The sequence below is a fragment of the Chamaea fasciata genome, unplaced genomic scaffold, assembly GCF_029207755.1.
Source record: "Chamaea fasciata isolate MVZ Bird 193981 ecotype frontalis unplaced genomic scaffold, bChaFas1.0.hap1 SCAF_5, whole genome shotgun sequence".
Taxonomy (NCBI): domain Eukaryota; kingdom Metazoa; phylum Chordata; class Aves; order Passeriformes; family Sylviidae; genus Chamaea; species Chamaea fasciata.
Genome location: NW_027094090.1, coordinates 32,805,553 through 32,818,230, shown reverse-complemented (window position 1 = coordinate 32,818,230; position 12,678 = coordinate 32,805,553).

The following is a 12,678-nucleotide window of genomic DNA, read 5'->3' as shown; positions in this document are numbered from 1 at the left end:
AATATATTAGTTCCTTATGCTTGTTTCTCAGGGGAAAGATCCTTTATTTCTTCTCATTTATATTTAATTTTTCCTGTATATCTGTTATGCATTAAATGATTTCCACTAACACGCAATCTTTGTTCATGAAAGGTAGGATTCCTGTGACTTAATTTTAGACTCATGGATTTCAGTATCTTGCGTGGTGTCTGGGTTCCCTCCAGGATCAGCAGAGAGTTCTCTCCCAAGGGGAACTCATTTGATTTGTCTCAGAAGCCTTCTTTAGACAACAATGAATCCCTCTACCATGGGAGGGCTTATATCTCTCTGCTTTGATTTTAGAAAATGCTCGTCTACCTCTTTTATACCCAGTGCCTGGTTTTTAGCTGACTGAAGTCAGGAGAGCTGGATTTAATCTCTTCCTACTATAATGATGCTCCTCTACAGAAGTGATAGCTTTAGAGGATCTTCCAGTGCAGTTGCTGAAATAAGGTATTGCTTAGCATATTGAAATAAGCATATTTGCTCAGAAGATGACATACAGCTAATTTGTCCTCCTGGATTTTTCCCTGGCAGATTTATCTTGATAGAATCTGTGTGGAGGTCAAAACCCTACCATGGCAGGACTCAGATCATTGAGCCCTGACTACAAATGTCTCCAAGCAAACAGCCACATGCAGATGCAACACAATCTGCAGAACTTCCAGTATGTTATTTCTGTAGCAAGCACTTCTCCTTGGAGGAGCTGGCTGGGATCTCCTTCAATCCACAGCTTTTCCAAATACCTCATTTTTATCACTGTGCCACATGCACAGTAACAAACATCATGGCCTTTTTTTGGAGGGGGAGATGGTAGTTAAAATTATAACCTAATCCATGTAATGAATGGGCTCCGCTGGCTGGTAAACAGTGATTTCTGCCTGGCAATTGCAGAGTTCTTTACAGGCTTCAGGGAAAATAAATTTTGTGCAAGGGTGTAATGTAAGATCTACATAAGGCTTAATTTCCACTCTTGCTTGTTATATAACATTCAAGGAATGCTTCAAATATGCAAAGCTCCTGATCTGGCCTTTTGACTTTTACTGGCTAATTTAGGATCAAGATACTAAATTTTAAGGTCATTTCAAAATACAAAGAAAGTCTAAGGATAGAAGTCAGTTCCTCTCAGTTGCTAAAACCCAAGACCTTAAGTGTCCTTATACCTAAAGATACTCACTTCCTGTGCTGAAACTGTTCAACATCTTCTATAGAAGCTTTTAAGATCTTTCTTTTAATGCACTTCTACAGATTTTAGAAGGTTCTTAATAACTTGTTAGCATTTTTTCAAATTGATTTCTGATTACTTTCTCCCTGTTTATATATTCCACAGCTGCAGTCTTGACAAGGCAAGCAGCAGGAATCTACTCATCTTTGAGTTCCCTTTACTCTCAGAAGGTGCATTTCATTCATACAGAGATGTAATTACAACCTCCATGCAAGCACAGCTTCTAACTGATCATTACCAGAAACAACAGGTTGTTCTAACAACAATTTCATTTGCACTTCATTAAGCTATATTAGGTGACATTGAAGGTGACACTAGGAAAAGTAAAATAGTTCTGTATTGATTCAGTTCAGTTGTTTCTAATAAGATAGATTGTGCTACAGGATGTTTCCAAAGACTTATGTAATGCCTTTCCTGAGAAGTGGGAAGCTGTCTCGTGCTTGTTTTCACTGTAACCAGAATGTTCTAAACTTCTTTGTTTGCAGGGATTTACTCCTGTTACTTTCCTCTTATTCCAGGTGGGGTAATTTTTCCAGCCTATCTCTTATTTTTCTAAGCAAACTTTGCTGTATAACTCCATAAGAAATTGTCTTTGTGCTAACTTTCTGCTGCTGCTGATGCTTTGGATAAGATAACTTTCTTCAGTAAAGATGTAGCCAGTACAGACATAAGCTACAGAACAAGGTTTCCTGAGCAGTTTCTGTCTTACCTTCCCTTAACTATAAGTAATCCCACATCTCTTGGAGCATTATCCAAAATGCTAAGGTCAGTGAGTCTTCTCATCAATGTCAGTGGTCTTTCTCCCTCTTGGCTAGTGATTCAGTCATTTAGTACTTAAAAAACCATGAAATAATTGAGTTTATATCAGCATGATGTCCCTGTTATTTGCTTGTTACAGCATCAAAGACTTAGAGAGCCCGGAGTGATGCCAAAGCATCCCATCAGGCTGCTGGAGTCTGTCTGCTTTGCAACAGGAGCAGTCCCTTGCCACTACTCCCTGGGCAGCTCCAGCAGGACTGACTTTACTGAGGTACATTTGCCCAGATTTTGCCACAGATTTTGCTATCGATCTTTGATGTCATTCACACACTGTATGGTCTGTGTTTAGTGGAAGGAGAAGCAGGACTGCACCCAAAGGTGTATGAGCATCAAATGCAACCACAGAGGTGAAGGATCTACTCTTTTCTGCTATTTCTGAAACACTACTTGTTGTGTATTAGTCCCCATTACCAAAATGCCATTTTGGTAATGGGGACTAATAGATAACAGATTAAAAAAATGGCAAACCACTTTACAAAGTATTTACACTGAGTGTTGTTGTTGCAAGAATAATTTTTAAAATGTATCAGAAGTGTTAGGATGGACAAAAGAGTCAAGATTTTTAATGATGTGTATATGAATGAGAACTCAGGAACAGAGCAGATTTGTACTGGGAATATTCATGCTGGAAACCCCAATATAATGAGTGCAACACAAAATATGTTCCCATACGAGACAAAGAAGAATTCTTTCAGAGTTTATAATTCTTCTCTTTTTACTGAAGTCCCTGATCAAGTGCAGGACTGAGTATTACTGGGTACATCAGCTTTTACATTTCTTCATACTATTTTCAGAATAACCAGGAGAGAATAAGTTAAAAATCTGTTATCCTTTTACTATTTATGAGCTGTTGTAGCTCAACAAAGGAACTGGGAACAAATTCAGTGGCTTCTTTCACATAATGTAAGTAAAAGCTTTTTTCCAGCTAGTTCTGGCCTGACATTTACTTCAAGTACTTATCTCTGGGAGCATACCAGGAAGGAAAATATAAAAATACATTTGAGGATCTTGTCAAGTTAAAAGTGGTTGACAAAGAATAAGCCTCTGCTGCTACTTCAGTGCATTCCATAAACTCACCCTGTTGGCCAGTTGTGTTTTCCCAGTACCAAAATCAGACACTGTTCTTGAATTTTAGTTTTAAATTTATAAGTCTATTCTCCCAGTTGCTTTCCTATCACTCTACTTTTCTGTAAAATTCAGAGTGATAACTCCTCCATGTATTTCAAGGGAAGAAAATCCATCTAGTTATTTCTTAGTAAATAGCTGTTGACCTCCAGAAGACCCAGGCACATGTGCACAGAAGAAGCAGGGTTTCCCAGTGCAGAAAGTCAAATCAGTAGAGACCCTGTTTCAGAATTAGAAAACAAAGATTTAACTCATAAAAACTTCAATTCTAATGTCATTTATAGAAAGGAAATGGAAATTATTAGACCACATTAATGACAACAATCTTTGTATGGCACAACCACGGGTACATGCTTTTATTTGTATACTTCAACTTCTTGCTCACTTTATTCTTTGTGTGGAAAGAGAACAATGCACACAATAACTGTGCACCGCAATAGCAATGTGTGAAGGGATAAAATCTGTGGTCTAGTAACCACTCTGTGGCATGTGGCTGGAAAGCTGTGAGTCAGCAGTCTTGGTGAATCTAGGAGATTTTAGGGAGATGGTACATGGTTTCTGCACCTCCCACACTGACATCTTGCCCTCTGGCTAGATACACCCTGGCTCTGACATTTGAAGGAGAGGTTCTAGACAGCTTTTAAAGAGTCTGACAAAATAAGAAAAGATGATTCAAGCACACAGATGTTCACTTTAGGGTGATTGAATTGCTCTGTGCCCTCTCTACTCAGCCCTAGTAAATATCCACTGATTTCAATGGGAATTAACATACCCTCAGATTGATTCAGTCGATAAACAGAGGCAAACAATGCAACTCATGTAAGATGTACTAGCTTATCCCACCCCACTTGCCCTGCTGCTCCAGGTGAACATGAGGCTCCCACTGGTCACAGCTGCCCAGCCTGCATGGGTGGGTGGTTCACATAATCACAGTTCAGCATATGAGCAGCTCTGGTTGCTCCAGAAACATGTAGTCAAGCGACTGTATCATGCCTTTAGCTCACATCCAGATGCTTACATTTGGAAGTTGGAAGAGAATTACATGAATTCCATGTTTGGTTGGAAGAGACATTACCCAACTCTGCCTCAGTTGTGGCCAGGGAAGTGCCAGAGCACTGTTAACTGATGATGAGTTCTCATTTCAGGGCCTACTGTGCAGAGCTAGATACTGAGGATTCAATACAAACCAGGTGTAGGTACCACACGAATTTCTAGCATGACTGCTGAGCTTTATGGAAAATGGTTTTTACTCATTTTATATAGTAGAATGGATATGACTTGATATTTTACAGTGACTTAGAGACAAATCCCCACCCCAAGAAGCTTAACTGACAAAAGGAGTTTAAAATAGATTAATTTCCATTGCTTGTGGGAACCTTAAAATGTGTAGCTTTTGCTTCATTTCTTACCCAGCAAACCCTTATCTTTGTCTAAAAGCTGACACATAATGTGCCACCAGTTCCTAAGGAGCAGAAGCTAGTTGCAGCCTGCATTGTTGCAATCCAGTGTATAGAACTATCTGTCTTTTAAACACAAACCAGGTGGTGGAAAGTTGTGGAAAAAGAAGTAAAGCAAAAGCTGGACCTTTAGTGGAAAGCAATCATGAAAGTGACTGCAGAACTACAGACAGGAACTCTCACAAGCTCTTGCAAGCTGCAGTGAAGCCATTCCTGCCCTGAGCCAACAGCCCTCTGCAGTGTCTGCAATGTTCATTACTTACAGCTTGACATGTGCAGAGCTGTAGGAGGATAGTGCTCTTTATTCACCAGAACAGCTAGAGACGGACTCAGCATGCAGCATGTTACTCTAAAATCTGGGTAGCAATTTGTTTTTTGAAGAAGTCCATAAATAGATCTTCTCTACAAAGCCATGAACAAGGTACATTGTGGAGATATAGTACCCACAGAGGTTCAATTCAGACACAGAAGAAAGCTTCAGCCAGCAGCAGCCAGTCACAAAACATCTCTCATGTCTGTCAAAATCACAAGAGTGTTGTAACTAAAACATGAATTATCAAGTTTGTCATACTCATAATTTTACCCAAGCAATATGTACCTCTTCCTCACAGCACCTTCCCTCTGTCCTTTCCCTCTTAAAGCAAAAGTAGGCTGAGGGAAGCATTACAAAATATTTCCTATTCAAGTACTCAAGCATTCAAATTACTTTAAAAGTTAACTTAACACCTATTTTAAACCACTCGCTATTCAAGTACTGAGGGGTTTTTCACAAAAAATGCTAATTTAAGGTGAGTTGAAACTTTTCATGTTTCCATTGAAATAGAAAGCAAGTGTTAGGAGACCAGCAAACCTCACAAACTTCTGACACCATTTTTCTGGACTTGAAACCACCTACAGTCACTTTCACCTTCACAATAAGCTTGAGAAAAATTTTCAGGCTGATGATAACTGTATTTTCAGAATATTTTATATACAGAAATAGATCTTTCACCAAAGCACAAGGCAATCAGAACCTAAGCCGTAGGACACCCCTACTGAGACTATGAGTACATACCCTATTACCTTGTTGTGCAAATTACAATAACAGATTAAAATCTGGAAAGTAAATAAAACTGATCTGACAAAAATCTTCTTTATTTCAGAAGTTAGTCTTAGATTCTTTTATCTAGACAGGACTCAAAGGGAAAATGTTCTAACTTTTTTTGTCTCTCACTAAACTCTTACAGTCTGAGCAAAATTTCATGGATAATTTTTACCATCTTCTGTCAACAAAGTAGAGAAAATATGAAGTGCTTTCATCTACCTACACAAGAACATAATGGCTGTAGAAGTGGAGTACTGCATACCAAATGCTCACATGAAATTGCTCATAATCATTCTCCCAGAATCATTAACATTTTGAATAATTAATAAATTCAAGAAAATTACAATCTGTTCAAAGACAATCCATGAAAAAAGCCTAAGACTGCCAAACAAGTTATTCATCATAAACTACTGCTCTGCTGATGCAGTTACATTACTTAAAATGAAGCAGTCAACCCTTTAAGAACCAAATGTTTCACTACCTTTTCTAATGGGTGACAAACAGGTAAAATGAAGCACAGAGAGAGAACTAACAGAGGAGAAACCTTGCATTGACAGGAGATTATCCTCAACATGTATCACATTTCCTGTACTGGGAGTGCTGCAGTTCTTTATAAGTAGAATAATAAAAAAATAAGGTAACACCAGAGCAAGAGGATGCTGAGACCTGAATGAGTGTCAGTATGAATTTTCATTAGGCACAGCTGGAAGGTCTTTTGTGTTGTGTAACCAAGTCTATGAAAATTAAACAGTGTGAAAACTGCTGACACAACAACTGAGCTGCTTATTCCAAAGGCAGCCCCACAGCTGGTGTACAACCACACACATCCCCACACAGACCAGTGAACACCAGTTGATTCAGAGATCATCAAAGGCATTTTTTTAAAGAACCTTTAGAGGCTGAAAAACAGGCAAAGTTTAAAATTGTCATAAAATTTGCAGGTTTATAAACTGCTGCCAAATCCTTTCTTGTGTATGAATGGTAGATTTTAATGAAATGTAGCATTTTCTTCCACAATATGCTACAAAAAGTACGTGGTGAAATAAAGTTTATATCTGAGAAGCTTTCGTCCTCCTGGTCTTTTGTTGATAAAACACAGACACTAATCAGATGATGCCTTTTAAGTATCAGAGCAGAGATTCACATTCTTAAGGGTATTTTTACAATGCTTTGTCCTACTGTCAGATATGAAATGTGTGCAGTCCATCAATGAGTAACTGAAAATGCCCTGGGATTATTTCAGTGTGTTTCTATTTTTCAGATTTCTACATCATTTCTATAATTCAGATTCCAGTTTCCAGATGCATCTAGCTCTTCTCCCTGCACTGGCCTTATGCATCAGAAAAATAGGTATTTGCAGAGGGGATCAGAGTGTTAGGGCTGGCCAAAGAGCCTTGTCCTCTTTTCACTGTCTCATGAAGCTACATTTCTGTAAAGCTCATCTGGCTTGTACTGCTTAGAGAGGGGTGGATGGGGTGGAGAGGTGTTGAGGTGGCTGCTGCCCCCATTCCTTACATCTCTTCAGTGGCAACAAACTCATCTCCCAAAGGCTGCTCTCCCTAATTTGATTCACCTTCTATGTAAGATTTGTCCTTAGGCTTGACGTTCTTTCTCCCCTGGGAAATGTCCTGGCCCATGCTCAGATCACCATTCCTCCATCATGCCTGTTTTGCTGAGATGTCATTAGTGCTCTGTGCTGTTTGACAAGCTCACAAAACAGAGTTAGAAGAAATTCTTCAGTTCTGCTTCCAAATCTTTAAATAAAGTAAATTGACATCTACTTTTCATTCTCAAAGTATACAAAATCATTTTTGTAGCAGACTTTACCCTTGACTAATAAGATTCCACCTAAAGTAATTTCACCAGAACAGCATCAAATGCAGAAAACCCAAGAAAGATCCCTGGCTATTTTCCCATCAAATATCAGTAGTTAATAATTTTATAAAATTTTACATGGTTGTAAGATAAATGGTTGATTCTTCGAAGGGAAGAGAGCATGCAAGAATCATGCCTCCAGGTGAATGGAAACTCAAGTCACATCTCGGTGATCTTCATTTCTAATAGCCATGTCTGCACTATGTGGACCAGAGGATCTACTGCCACACATCATGCTGTCTCCATGCTTGTGCAGCCTTTCCAAAAGCAACCACTGGGCATTAAGGGATGGTGTACACCAACGCAGAATGCCACCATACAGGCCCAGTGTTGTCCATATGTGCACCTCAGCAAGTTACCAGGGATCCCCCTGTACAGCAAGAGGGACAAAGCCAATGTACCTGTTCTTCATCTGGAAGCAGCAGTCATATAAGAAAGCAGGGAGAGATAAAGGTCTACTTTAGAAGTTACCAAGTCACAGATTCAAAGAGCTCTAGCAGCCAGCCTGGGCACCAAATAAAGTACCACAAACCCAGCACAGCTTTAACATGGGTACTGGTTAATTAATTAATTAACTTACTATTACCTGAAGTTAAGAATTACCTTACTAATAATCTGAATTAAGGCTGAGCGAGTTGGTGTTTCAGCCTGGAGAAGAGAAGGCTGTGGGCAGACAATATTGTGGCCTTCCAGTACCTAAAGGGGCCCTGCAAGATGGCTGGAAAGGGACTTATTACTAGGGTCTGTAGTGATAGGACAAGGGGCAGTGGTTTCAAATTCCATAAGAGTAGGTTTAGATTAGATGCAAGGAAGGAATTCTTGACTGTGAGGATGGTGAGACAGTGGCACAGGTTACTCAGAAAAGTTGTGACTGCCCAATATCTGGGAACAGTTTGGATAGGATTGGATGGGGCTTAGAACAACCTGGTCTAGTGGAAGGTGTCCCTGCCCATGGCAGCAAGGTGAAACCAGATGAAGGATGTCCCTTCCAACCCAAATCATTCTGTGATTCCATGATTCTGTGGTAATTTATATGAAGGAAACATCTTTGCCTCATAGCATTCTTGTTAGTAGCTTCCTTCAGCACCTGTCATCAGCAGAGAGTTGGTGTCTCCATGGCCCAGAGACAGTCCAGAATTGTTGTTGGAGGCTCCAAGCCTAAATGCTTCCTGTCTGCAGGTCTCACTGAAAGCAGTTTTCCATTCTTCACTCACCCCAACCATTTAGCACAGAGATGATAAATACAAATAACCCTAAGGTAGTCATATATTCAAGTATTTCCTGACAAAAATATTTTTTCCGATTTAAATTTTTAAGGAAGCCATTTACCAGTTTGTGATAAAGGGGGTATTGGCCCTTCGAAAATAAGCAAATAACCAGGGTAAGAAACATTTTGTTCTGTTGTACATTTCTCTCTTCATACATTGCCAGGAGATGGTAATGAGCAGTGAGTCATGAGTAGAGTTTCACTGGAATGAAAGATGGCAGAAATAGAACAGAAAGTTCACCCCATCTTTTCAAGATCCCCCATCCCATAAACACCAGAACGTCATTAATTAGGATTTGAATGTAAATTAATGTGATTATTGCAAATTAATGCTGGGAACCAATCCAACAGAGTTGTCCAACAGATGTCACTGAGAATGCCAAGGCACATATACTTTTCTCCATACTGCCACAGGGAGCCTTATCTCCATCCATGGCTATCAAGTATGTGCTGGCTCCTGAAGAGGCATACAGCATCATGCCCCCAGCAGCTTTGAGGCCTTAAGGCGCTGAAAGACTGATGTGCAGCAATATTTAAGTTTATTCCAAATGTAGCAGACACATTTCTAATAGTGCTTGGATATAAGTATCCAGTAGGTGTTCCAGAAGAACTCCAGGCTAACTGCAAGTCTCATCACCTGAAGGTATTCTCATTATTTGTGCTAAGATAGCAACAAGAGACCAGTGATTCAGGATGTCAGAGACTGTAGGAATAAACAGACAGTCTGTTCTCTTAGCTTTCCTTCCTACAGAAAAAATAAACTGTACTGGGGTCATTGTATGAAGGTCACCTTCTGTCTGCAAGGCCTGAGGAGACTGGGAAGCCCTGCTGGACAGCTGTTTGCTTGTCAAGCCCATGATGTTAGAGCAGATCACCCTGGTTTGGAAATAGGTATCTCTATTTCCAGAGCTCAGGTATTTTCTTCAAAGTGTCACACTGATCCTTAAGAGGCAGTCACATCTGAAGTGTTCTTTGCCCCAGAGGGAAAAGAGGTTCTTTCCCTTTCCCTCTTGTTGTTCATGACAATCTTTCTATTGCCAGAGAAACTTGGTTATCACCTGATTTAAAAGGAATGGACAAAATTGCCAGCTTCCTTATGCTGTCATACGCATGTATCTTTGTTCCAATACATCACTGACAGGACAGCAAAGCAGCCTGAGTTCGCCGCAACACATCTTCCAAGTACGCTCATCACCCTGCGAGGCACCCTTCTATTGCAAGTGCCTACAAAAGCTTCCCAAACTAAATTTGTCAGTGTTGGTTCCCTGACTACTTACATGGCATTTGATTTGGTCTTGTCAGGACTCTGTCCCACAACTCTATCTACTTCACTCACTCTTCCCAATCTCTTGCACCTCAATGCCCCCTTGAGCAAGGTCTAGAGTGATAGTTGGAAGAGCCACCAGCATGTAGTCTGTATTTCCTTGCCTGCAATGAACAGCTGGATGTGATCTGAGAAGAACCTCTGCTTAACCTTCTTAAGTCTATGTAGTGAATACTCCTACCTCTGAAGGGGCAGCCTGAGAAATCCTACTCTGCAGCTGACCTACTGGTCACCGGCATGAATAATCTTATGAGCTCATAACAGATGGCCAATTAGAAAACACAACAGATTTCTTGAAGCTTTACAGATCTCCAGGGAATTAACAGAATGGCGTGGAGAATCCTGCCAGTTTTGTTTCATGCGCTGGGTTCAGCAGATTTCTGATTGTGAGCAGCTGATGGGATCAACATCTGGTGGTTGGTCCTTTGAGCAGGGCATAGCCTGACATGTGGCAGATGCAGCAGCAGAACCGTGTAACCTGTAGCTCATATCTCACTGGAGCTGCCAACCCAGGCTATGAGAGCAGGGCTTGATCCCAGTACCACACTATAACCAGGAATATTCTTCAGCCACCCTAAATAGGCATCTTTGGAACATCGATGTCCAGCCAAGATGTTGTTTGGAGATCCAACTGAGAAAAACTAATAACTGAGGTAGCAGATAAAGTCCAGTTATCCTAATTTTGGCCTTTTCATACACTTTACCTGTAAGAATTGCATCTTAGATTCATGATTTTTGTGAGAATTCCATCCAAAGCTTCTGCAGAACTGTTTAGAAATTCAGTAAAACCTGGGAAGAGAGACAAACTAGTTAAATTGCACACTCCAAAAGTCAGCCATTTGTTGTGACATAGGAGATGCAGATCCTTTCAAACTCAAGTTTGAAAGAATCTGTATGTCTTCATCAATGTCTTTACCATTTTGATCCTACAATTATCATTATTTTAGTGGTCCTAGGGTGATGAAAACTATGAACATGGCATGATGTGCTGTGTAGTGTGATCCAGACACCCATTAACTGGTTCATTGTTCTAATTCTCAGGCTCAGTTTTTCTAACAGTTTGATTATAGTCATGGATCACGATAGCATGCACACGTGCACACGCTACACAGCAATCAGAATTACAATAAATTTGAGTTAAGCCTTTACACTATTTCAAGTGTTTATTAATCAATATGCTTATCTAGTTGATTTTTTAATGTGGTCTTATTCTTCTGGGAGCAAGTGCAGTTTACTTGCACATGGAGTGAAAGATGATCACTGTCATCTAATATAAAAGAAAGTGAATGTCTCCATCACCCTAAGAGCCAAACAGCCAATTTGGCTTGCAGTGGGGCTGAGATAGAGCAATACACAGTACAGCTCCTAAGTGCACACTTAAATGCATGATGCAAAACAGTGAGCACTGGGAACGCCACTCAGAGCCATTCATATGCCAAACAACCACCCGCAGCCTTGCTCTTTCTTGCTGGATGTCTGCAAGCAGATCTAGTCTCTCAGCATAATTCTGCTGTAATTCTCACTTGCATTGAAACAAGTGCAGGAAAACCAGTAAAGCTTGAGACTTTCTTGGGTTTCTAATACAGGAGGGTTTTCCCAGAAAAAATAACAGGCTCAGTGAACCTAGGACCAACTCCCTTGCCAAATTTCCCTGAACTAAAGCGTTGCTACAAGCACTTTATGGTGGAAAAAATATTAGGTACTGATAAATCTCTCACCTATTCCTAGAATTTTTTCAATCACGTCAAAACTTCTTAAAATTAGTTTTGACATTAAAATTCAGCGTAAGGTACAGCTCAGATAGAAAGTACAGCAGTATCACTGAAGTTTCTTAAAGCAATTGAAAGTGAGGTAACATAAAAGGTTTAGACTTACCTAATAAAGGCACCCAAAGAGGACAGTTTAAATAAATAGATAAATGCATGCTGTTTTCAGCACAAAATTCAGTCCCACTGCTCCCATAAAATTTAGTTTTCATTTTAATGTGACAAAATGCTTGTAACACTACCACTACCAACTTTAATTCCTATGTAACGCAAGATCAACACCATTTTCAGACAGCTGTTTTTTACTTTGCATTTTGCTTCAGAAGAAATCATTAGTATCTTTCACTGAGGTGCACTCCCTGTGCTGTTATACTGCTGTTATCCAAAACACATTACAGAAGCAGGCTCATCAGCTGAACAATCTGGTCTCATATCTTTTTCAGTATTGGAGAAAATTGTCTGGTTTATTAATGGCTGCTGTTTACCTAGAGTTTTTCTGCAGAAACAAAATAATGCAGTTCTATTGCCATCTCTGTGTCAATATGAAGTATATTTTCATAGAGATATTAAAGAAAAGGAAGTGTTCTTTATCGTTTATTTTATCTCCATTATCAAGTCCCAGCTGAAGTAAGGACCTCAGTGTACTGGATTGCAACCATGTAATAATATTTGTCTCCCATGTATTTTCACTACCTGTCATGGATTTTCTCTCTCGGAA